Here is a 10,149-nt window from a genome sequence, read left to right as displayed (position 1 = left end):
CAACCCCAGAACTTGGAGGGGGAGGTCAAGAGGGTCAGGAGGTCAGCCTGGGCTACACAGTGAGTTCCAGGCTATTTGACCTATGGAGTGAAAATATGAATGCAACAAAGGAAATAAAAGTGAGCTAAACACAGTGGACACTGAAGCCCCGCCCACATTTCATCAAACATCCACATGTACCAAAGAGAGCTCACTATTCTTCTAGCCTCCATGCCATCCCAGCACACAAACCTGCTACCATACAATTTAGGGTTTTTGTTATAGCTGGCACAACCCTGTCTGCTTCCTGTGTCCTTGCAGCACAAAAAGGGACAAATGGGTTCCCTCACGTCTCCTTGTAAAGGCACTTATCTCGCTACCAGAGAGAATCCTTATGAACTGATCCCCTCCAGAAGAGTTCACCTCTCGATACTCACTGCATTAGTCACTTTTTTCATTGTTATAACCAAATACCTGACTGGCATGACTTCCATGAGGAAGATTTATTTTGGCTCACGGTTTCAGATGGATTAGTCCGTGGTTGCTTAGTCCCGTGCATTCAGGCACAACATCACATCACTGATAGTGTGTGGAGAAGCACAGGTGCTTGCCTCATGGCAGACAACAAGCAGGCAGAAATGAGGACCATAAAAATGGCCAGAGCAGTGTTCACTTTGTCAGCACATATACTAAAATTGGAACCGTACAGAGATTAGCATGGTCCCTGCGCAAGGATGACATACAAGTTGGTGAAGCGTTCCATATTTTTATGGAGGGACCTGAGGAGAGGGGAGGGAGAAGAAAAAGAGGGGAGGACCAGGTATTAGAAGGGACAGGGAAGAAGTTCAGAGGGCTAGGAGAGTGAATAGAAATAAGTAGCAATGGGGGATAGGGAACTTGGGGAACCACTAGAAAGTCCCAGACAACAGGAATGACAGAGTCTCCCAGGTCCCATTGGGTATGACCTTAGCCAAAATACCCAACAGTGGGGAGATGGAACCAAAAAAGATCACCTCCAAGTAGACATGGCCCCCCAGTGGGGGGATGGGGTCACCCACCCATCTAAAAAATTTTAACCTAGGATTGTCCCTATCTAAAGGAAATGCAGGGACAAAAATGGAGCAGAGGCTGAAAGAAAGGCCTTCTAGAGACCGCCTCATCTTGGGATCCATCCTATCTGCAGACACCAAACCCCAGACACTGTTGCTGATGCCAAGAAGCACTTGCTGACAGGAGCCTGGTATGGCTTTTCTCAGAGGCTCTACTAGCTAGCACCTGACTGAGACAGATGCAGATACTCACAGCCAACCATTGGACTGAGTCCAGGAAACCCAATGGAAGAGCTATGGGAAGAACTGAAGGAGCTGAAGCAGTTTGCAACCCCATAGGAAGAACAACAGTATCAATTAACTGGACCCTCTCAGAGCTCCCAGGAACTAAACAATCAACCAAATAATATACATGAGCTGGTCCATGTCTTCTGCTGCATATGTAGCAGAGGACTGCCTCATCTGGCATCAGTGGGAGGAAAAGCACTTGCTCCTGTGGAGGCTTGATATTCCAGAGAAGGGGGATGCTATATGGGTGAGGTGGGAGTGGGTGGGGGAGCACCCTCTTAAAGGCAAAGGGGAGAGAGATGGGGTGGGGGTTCTTGGATGGGAGACTGGGAAGGGTGATAACATTTGAAATGTAAACAAATAAAATAATTTTTAAAAGGGGGGGCAGAGGAAGGTCTAGTCCCAAGGACCTGCCCTCTGTGACCTATTTCCTCCAAAATCCTGGCCTCTCACAATGCCATCATATTACAAATCCATCAAGGGAAATCCATTGATCAGATCAGAACCCACACGTCTCTAGAATCACCTTCTCAGATACACCCAGAGGTATGCTTTAACAATCACTGAAGTGTCTGTCTCGCAGGCCAATCAAACTGACATGACTATCTAATCATAACCCTAGGACACTGGGTCTTAGGATCTAAATAAATTTGGGAGAGACACAAACATTTACAATATGGTAATAGACAAGCCTTGCTATTCAAAGTCACATCAGCATCATGATTACTGGTATCCCATTGGCCAAAGCAAGTCATATGACTAAGTTCAAGGTCAATATGAATGGAGCTAGGAGTCCTTTGGAGCCATATTTGCCACAGCTTAGCAAATGCACCTTAGTAAAAGCCTTTCTTCACCTATGTCATGACGGTATGGCCTTGTTTCCTCTCTCAGACCTTTGGCAGAAGCATTACCCTGTATTGGCTTACTCCTTGAAAAATCAGGCATGTCTTTATTGTATAACCTATGACATTCAATTCATTTTGAGGTTTATACTGAGAGACACAAGTGCTGGTGCGCATAAGAGCCCTAAACTGGAAAGAACTCAAATGTCCATCATCAGAAGATAAAGTAATCATAGCGTAGCCACCCAGGTAGGTGTTCTACACTTAAAGTGAATAAATTACTACTACATGCAACAACAAGACGAGTGTCCTAGACAGTGTTGAGCAAAAGAAACCACACACACAAGAATACATAGCAAGCATATGAGCTACTTACATGGAGTTCAAAAACAGACAAGCCAAGTTGGTGACTTCAGAAATCAGAATAATTCAAGCAAGCATAGTGCCAAGCGCCTGGCATTCGAGTTGTTCTCTGGGAGCTTGAAGTGGAAGGATTACCTGATCCTAGGAGTTCAGGCCCAGCCTGAGGAAATATGGGGAAGACAAAAAGGACAATGGTGGCCCTGGTGCCAACAATGACAACAGAATATCTTTGGAGAACAGCAACCTAGAGATGGCACAAGGGACTTCAGGGGAAGTTACTAGAAGGCCTGTGTCTTGGCCTAAGTGGCCATGGTTGTATTCCTAGGTGTAAAGGCATAAGATCCGTCTCTAATAATGCTGTGTGTGTTGTCTTCGTTGTCTCCATGGGACAGAAATAACAGTAAAAATGCATTTCCTGCACAGCTGCTGTGGGCAAGCTGGCAGACTTGGGAAGGAGTTCGAGGAGTCAAGAAGGGAAGGAGAGGGGGTAGGGTAGAGGGGGAGGGAAAGGAGGAGGGAGGGAGGAAGGGAAAGGGGTGGGAAGGACCTCACCAATGTCCCATCTGGCTTGTCCTGGCTCTTGCCTGCTCTTCCTGGCACAATGAGCAGGGGAAATCCCCTGCGCAGGAGTCCAGAAGGGCTTCCAACCCCTGGTGGAAGGTCTTTGGGTCAGGCGTGGAAGTAACTCAACAGGGGTGGCAATGTGGGGCTCCTCCTCTGTAGAAAATGCTTTGAAAACCCTTTGTCCCCAGAGTTACACCAGGAAACAAGCTGGTAATGAACATCAGAAAACAACAATAATTAATATTGGGTGGAATAAAAATGGATTTCAAATCCTGCAGCTAATTTTGCCAGGAGACTTATTCCTGAGGCAGGCAGTGCTCTCTCCTCTTATCAGACTGCAGAGGAAACAAGGAAGCCACAGGGTCAGGGTGAGCTTGTCACTCCTTGAGAGGAGAAGGGTGGGAGGAGGGAGAAGGAAGAGGGAAAGGATGGGGAAGGGAGGAAGAAAAGGAGGACGGAAGATGGAGGAGAAAAGGGAGTAGAAGAGGAAGTGGAGGAGGAAGGGAAAGAACAGTCTGAAGAGGAAATGTCCTAGGAAATGTAGCCCCTCCCACTCTAGACCCCTCAGCTTGTCTTCCCTAAGCCATGATGTCCCTTCCCCTGAGAGAGCCATGGGGGGGGGCAGCAAGACTGCATAACAGTGGAAGAAAAACCCTTGTTAGAGAAAGGATTCTAGTTGGAGCCTAGAGGTTGCAGAGAAATTGTTGTCTTTCTAGTTCCCGTTGCAAAGAAAGTCTCAAGTAATTGCTGGCCCTGGCGCCCCAGCCTTCTTTTCCTCCCCTAACTCGAGCAGGCTCAGTCCTACAGCTACTATCATGGCATTTGAAAAATGACCATCCTTCCAGCTTCTTCTGTGATGGAGTCCAAAGGGAGCCTGGGTCTCCTCTGTTAGCATTTGATGTAAAAGATGTCAGTGTGATACTAGCTCTGAGCTCTAGGGAGAAGGGGTCAGAGCTTGTATGGGAAGGTCAAGTCTATTAAGACCTAATCGAAGCCAGGGTCCTTGCCAACTTCAGCTGTAGCCATTGAGAAAAAATACTTCCTTTCCCACTATGTCTTTCCCTGTGTGTTCCTAGTTTCGGGTCCTAATGTTCCTGCCTTCTCAAGACTTCTCTAAGTCCATACCCAATCTTTCAAATAAGGTTCCAGGCTCCAAAACCAGTTAGCAATGTCATCTACCCTACCTACATTTCTTATGTCCTGTCTCTATCAGCAACAGGGGAAGCCCTTACGTCATTGTCTGTCTTGGTTTTTGACTGTGAGTCAGTTTGTGTCAGGCTCCATGCCTTGACCCCTAAGGCAGCTGGATAAGAGCTAGGGGCCTTCTTTGGTTCTCATGACTTATTGGCTGCCTGTGTTGACAAATGGATTGCTCCCTTTTCGACTTCAGCAGTGTGGATTCTTCTCACTAAAGGCTAAGTGCTCGCTGAGTTGCAAGTTTGAGAAAATGAGGCCACTGTGGGGCTATTTCTGAGGAAAAGAAGGGCCCGCGGTGCCAGCACCAGCCCCATCCACCTCCCACAAGAATTGGGCACCATTATTTTTACATTGGGGAAAATTCCATCTCCTATTTCAAGAAAAACAGCTGAATCCGGCTGTATTGCCAGGGAGTGTGTGCACTGTGTGGGGAATGTGAAGGATTAACTCTTACAGATGGGACACAGCAAGGGACCCAGGTAGCTTCGATGGCTTTGCAATACCCGACAAGGTTCAGTTGCTGAACTTATGCTGTTAGCTGTGAGATACCTGGAGGACAGCCCTGGGGTGGCACTGTGCTGGGCACACAGATAGAGAACAGGGTACAGTGGCAGCCTCCTCCAAAAGAAGCAAGCAAAGATGTGGTTCCTAACATCCCCATCTTTGTGTCTCATTAGGGTGTGTCCCTATCCTCTACCACAGATGTCCTTATAAGAAAGGGGAGTAAGGGACCAGGCATGGTGGCACAGGAACATTGGGAGGCTGAGACAGGAGGATCTCAAGGCCAGCCTGGGCCATGTGGTAAAACTGTGTTTCAAGGTAACAGAAAAGCAAGAAGGAAAGGAAATAGTCAGGACACAGATAGACAGGGAAGGCCACGAAAGGATATAGGGAGAGGTCAGTCATCTGCCAGCTAAGGCAAAAGGCCTCTAACCAGGTGTAGTGCACATGCCTGTACTCTCAGCACTCAGGAGAAGGAGGCAGAGAGATCAGTTCAAGGTAGGTTCAATTGGTAAAGTGCTTATCTAGGATATACAAAGCTCTGAGATTAAGCCCTAGCACACCATAAACCGAGTCTGTTAATACATTCTTGTGATCTCCACATTTAAGAGTTAGAGAAAGGAGAATAGGAAATTCAAGGTTATCCTCAGCTACATAGAAAATGTGAGGCCAGCCTGGAATATATGAGACTTCTCTCCCCTTCCAGAGAAAACCAACCACTAACACCACCACCACCACCACCACCACCACCACCACCACCACCAACAACAACAACAACAACAACAAATGGTCCCTTGGGACTAAGGAAAAGTACTTCAAATGCAAGTCTGAGGACCTGTCCTAGAATCCTCTGAAAAAAAGGAAATCTGGGTGGGTAGCACTCGGCGCCTTCATAGTGAGATGGGAAATGTAAACACGAGACTCTCAGGAAACTGTAGGCTAGAGCACTTAATGTACACAGCAGAAAAAAAAACACAAAAAGACACCCTGTTTCCAAATCAGGGAGAAGGCAAGGACAAGCACCCAAGGTTGTTTTCTGACCTACACACATACACGCATTGTGGCACGCACGTGTCCGCATTTACACACATGGATACTTGTGGGTAAGTGCATGCATACAGCCTGCTTCTTCCAATCCCCCTGAGCCCCCGAGAAAGCTGCTCTCTTCCACTCACCCCCATTGCCACTAGCCTTCACATTTCTCAGCCCACGCACACACTCTGCTCCAGGGATCCCCAGTTGGCCTAGTCTGGAAGGAAGGACACACATGAGCAAATTGGCACCATGTCAACCACACGTTCTGAATCACCTGGGACCCAGTGAACAGCTTGTGGAAAGACAGCAGACAGCTGTCAGTGCAGTCACTGGGAACATCAGTGTCCCAGGACCTCAGAGGACCCCCACTGAACCCTCAGGAAGCTTTGTTGCCAAGGATGGTAGGCCTAGCGAGCTTGGAAGACCCTGGAAGGGGCAGAGTCACGCAGGCAGATGTGCAGATGCAGACACAAAGCGGCGTGGCATTCAGAAGACGAGGAGTCCTGAGCATCTCTTTCCTGTACAGTGGCCTCAGGGCTCAAACAACTGGCTTTTCAGAACTCTAGAGATATGGAGAGGAGAATGAATGAAAAATAGACAGCTAGGGAGAGGGGAAGTAGGGAAGATACATGTAGAAGCCACATAACACTTCAAAACCTACCTTTGAGCCAGGGGCTGCAGTTTTATAACTGTAGTCCCAGCACTTGGGAGGCTGAATGAGGAGGACTGCCACAGGTTCAAGGCTAGCCTGGTTACATGGTGAGTTCCAAGGCCACCTGGGCCAAAGAGTAAGATCCTGTCTCAGTAAAACATACCCAGAAGATCAAGGAAGGTTATCCTTCCAGCTCTAGAAGTCACTCATGCTGTCACCTCTGCCATTTTGATTGTTTGGAGAGCCTACCTGGCTGGGAGGACTGTCAAAGAATGTCTAGACATGGTCTCAAGTCACCATAGAGGCCTAGGAGCATGACTCAGTGCTTGAGACTTAACATTCAGGAAGCCTTGTTTTCCATTCCAACCCAAGAAAAGGGAAGGGGGACCTTTGTACTGGACAAGTCATATTTGGCATAACAACAAGAAACCCAGGTCCCCAGCCCTGTGCAGTGGCAATGTTGCCTGGGATTGCCTACTTGCAGACATCCTAAACATGAAAAGGAACTCTGTCTTGGACATACCACTGTCATTTGGGATTTAGAATGATTTCCAGGCAAGTCATATCCTAATTATCGTAAGCGACGCAGAGAACATGAATAGCATGTCTCATCCCTGACACAGAGCAGACTCGCAAGCCAAGGCTCATTGAGGGAAAAGAGGAAGAAGGGAGAACTTGCTGGACGGCGAACGTCAAAGGTGTTGCTGTACAGTTCACAAGACTCCCTTAGACTCCACCCCAGCATCTGGTTGTCAGAAAGAAAAAGCATGCCGAGGATAGCAGCTACTTTTCCCAATGCTGTGACGTAACACCTGAGCAGAGAACTTAAGGAAAGAGGGTTTATTTTGACTCTGGGTTTGAGGGTCTGCTGGGGCAGGGAAATCATAACAATGGAACAGTAAGGCAGATGCTTACATCTGTGATCCACATCTGTGGGTGCTGTATCCGCAGTCAGGTAGCAGAAGCAAATGAATGCTGCTGCTGCTCCATTCGCTTTCTCCTTTGTATTAATTCTGGGGCCCTAGTCCATGGAAAGTCACTGTCCATGTTGAGGGTGGATCTTCTCTCTCCAGTTAAACTTTTCTGGAAATGCCCTCTCAGAAACACCTAAAGATGGATCTCCTAGGTGACTGTAAATCTGATCAAGCTGACCAATGTAACCAGAGAAACACAAATGTGGGGAAGTTGGGGCCGGAGAGTGCCTGTGGATGGGAATGAGAGAGATTACAGAGTATGTGAGAGGAGGGAAAGCCCTCAAAGCTTAGATATGACCCGGGTGTCCAGGCCAGTTCAAGCTCACGTTATAAATGCCTCCTCGGACTGGGAATAGAGCTTGCTGGTAAAGGACTTGCCTAGCATGTGTAAGGCTGTAAGTTCAGTTCTCAACATCATAACAGCATCAACAAGAAACAAAAGTGTTCTTTTTCATACAACATTCATGGGAGCCTTCTCTTTTCCTTTCCCCAACTCCATTTTCTGCTCCCTCTCTTCACCCTATGTCTTCTCTTTCTTTTCTTCATTCTCCTTCTTTGTCTCTCCCCTTCCATTCTTCCTCTACCCCCTACCCTTCCCTTTTCTCCTTCTCCTTTTGCCTGTGTCTCTTCCCACACTCTCTACTGCATAGTCTCAGATACACACACACACACACCCCTCCACTGTGGTGGAATTTAACCCTTAACTAAAGCCACAGCGATATTTCCAATCCCGTCTGCTCTTCCAGCACCTCGATACTCCCATGAAGAGGTGGGTCTTTTTTCATCTCATCTTGAACCCACACAGATGAGTGACACTTTGACCTATAGAATATGGCAGGAGTCATGCTCTGTGATTTTCCCCCTGGATCATAAACTACAAAGACATTCCTCACTTGGCACTCTCTCCCTTTGAGGGGACATGGGTGACCATGGAACACAACCACTTGGAGAGTTTATATGCCTGTACGGGAAACAGGGTGGCAACAACAGACACCAATAACTACCAGGCAGGTAGGCCAATCCATGGTGCCTGACAAGCTTGACCTTCTGTCACAGTCCAGAAGCCTGGAGGCTCAAAAGGAAAGACATAGGTACACTACCAGTAGATACACTATCAGTGTTAAAACTCTGATGAGACCCCCTCACCACAGCCACTGTCGAGGCAGCAGAGGTGCGTCCAAAGGGACAGACAGCAGGGTGACAGAGACAAAAGATCCAGTTCTTAATACCACTCTATCTGAGTTTCCTTGATGCAAAATGGAGATCATTACAGGGCACTGTGAGGATTAAACATGATAAGCCAGGAGTGCCCCAGCCACACTGGAAGTGTTCAATAAATAGTTGTCTGTGAGAAAGGCAAGTGGCTTGTGAGGTCCCAGGAAGACTTTGGCAAATCTTTCACAGATCGACTGTTCTCAAGAGCCATGACTTCTAAATGCAAGCACTGGGGGCACGGAACATGGAAAGCTGGGGTAATCTCACCTGGAATTTTTAGATGTTCTGCTGTGGGAAGGATGGTTTTGCAGCGTAAGATACAGAATGGAGGGGGAGGAGGCACAAGAGCAGTTTTCTTGTCACCAAAAAAGAATGGAGGAGTTTGCCAGCTACCTGAAGCGTCGCCATCCTGGAACAAGCTAGGGACTTGTGACGCTGGGATGAGAGAGGTGTGCTACCATTGGCCACTTTCTGCTGCTGTAACACAATGTTCAAGGCTGGAAGGTCACCTATGGGGGAAAAAAGTTTATCTTGTCTATGGTTTTGGTGACTTGAAAGTTTAAACAACATGGTACTAGCATCCTGGCAAGGACCTCCTGTTGGCATCACCAAGGGACAGTGCAGCAGAAAGGGAAGTACTGTGAGTAAGTGAGGGGATGAGAGAATAGAGAATGACTCATGCTTTTATATCAACCTGTTCTCAACTGGGCATAATGGCAGAACCTGGGAGGAGGCTGGAGCACGGTGATCTTGAGTTAGAGGCTAGCTTTGGCACTACAGCAAGGCCCTGTCTCAAAACCCAAACCAAGCCCCTACCCTTTCAGGAAGGAACCTGGTTTCTCTCACTATCATTTATCCTGATGACCAAATTTCCAACTCCTGAAACTTGGAGGAGAAGACACTCATTTCAGATCCAAACCATGCCCCAAGAGGAGGCATGCCTTCATTGCGGTGAGCTTGGAGTCTGGAGCACACTCCAGCAGGGCAAGGAGAAGAGCCAAGAGCACCTGCAGCATTCAGAGGAGCTGAGAGGAAAAGGGGCCCACCAGAGGAGTCGTGTGTGGGCTCCCTGAACTAGAGGCCATGACCACCCAGAACTCTAGAGTCCATGGTCAAATCCAAGCCAGCAAGACCAGTGGGTGGATCCTGGAAACAGAAGGCAGTTATGTGAACACATATTCATTGCTCAATGCCAAGACAGTGCAGAATTGGCTCCCCCAATGCCATCCCAGGAGAAAAGCCCACAACCAGGAAGAATGAACAAGACAGTCCAGACCCAAAGAGACAACATCGCTCTGAAAATCGCCATTCAGCCAGCTGTGACTGTTATCTTGCTCAGGAGTCCAAGGAAGGCTATTGTTGGAAAAATAAAGGCTTTCTCTCTTTAGGCCACCTGAGTGTGGGGAGGTGGAATTAAAACCCACCCGAACGAACGGAGACTTGGCTTGGCTCCAGGCTTGGCAATAGAGGGAGGGAAGAAGGCAGAGAGG

The 10,149-nt window shown here is 47.9% G+C and overlaps 1 non-coding gene across 1 annotated transcript; it reads left to right on the top strand.

Moving 5' to 3' along the window:
- The first annotated feature begins 644 nt into the window (after window positions 1-644).
- LOC120099399 (U6 spliceosomal RNA) lies at window positions 645-748 on the top strand. Its single transcript, XR_015647250.1, has one exon. It is a non-coding gene; the product is annotated as a U6 spliceosomal RNA (small nuclear RNA).
- The last annotated feature ends 9,401 nt before the right edge of the window (window positions 749-10,149 follow it).

This window comes from Rattus norvegicus, chromosome X (genome assembly GCF_021556685.1).
Source record: "Rattus norvegicus strain SHRSP/BbbUtx chromosome X, alternate assembly SHRSP_T2T, whole genome shotgun sequence".
In the NCBI taxonomy this organism is placed as follows: domain Eukaryota; kingdom Metazoa; phylum Chordata; class Mammalia; order Rodentia; family Muridae; genus Rattus; species Rattus norvegicus.
Note: the sequence above shows the minus strand (reverse complement) of the source record. Positions and strands in the feature narration are given on the sequence as shown.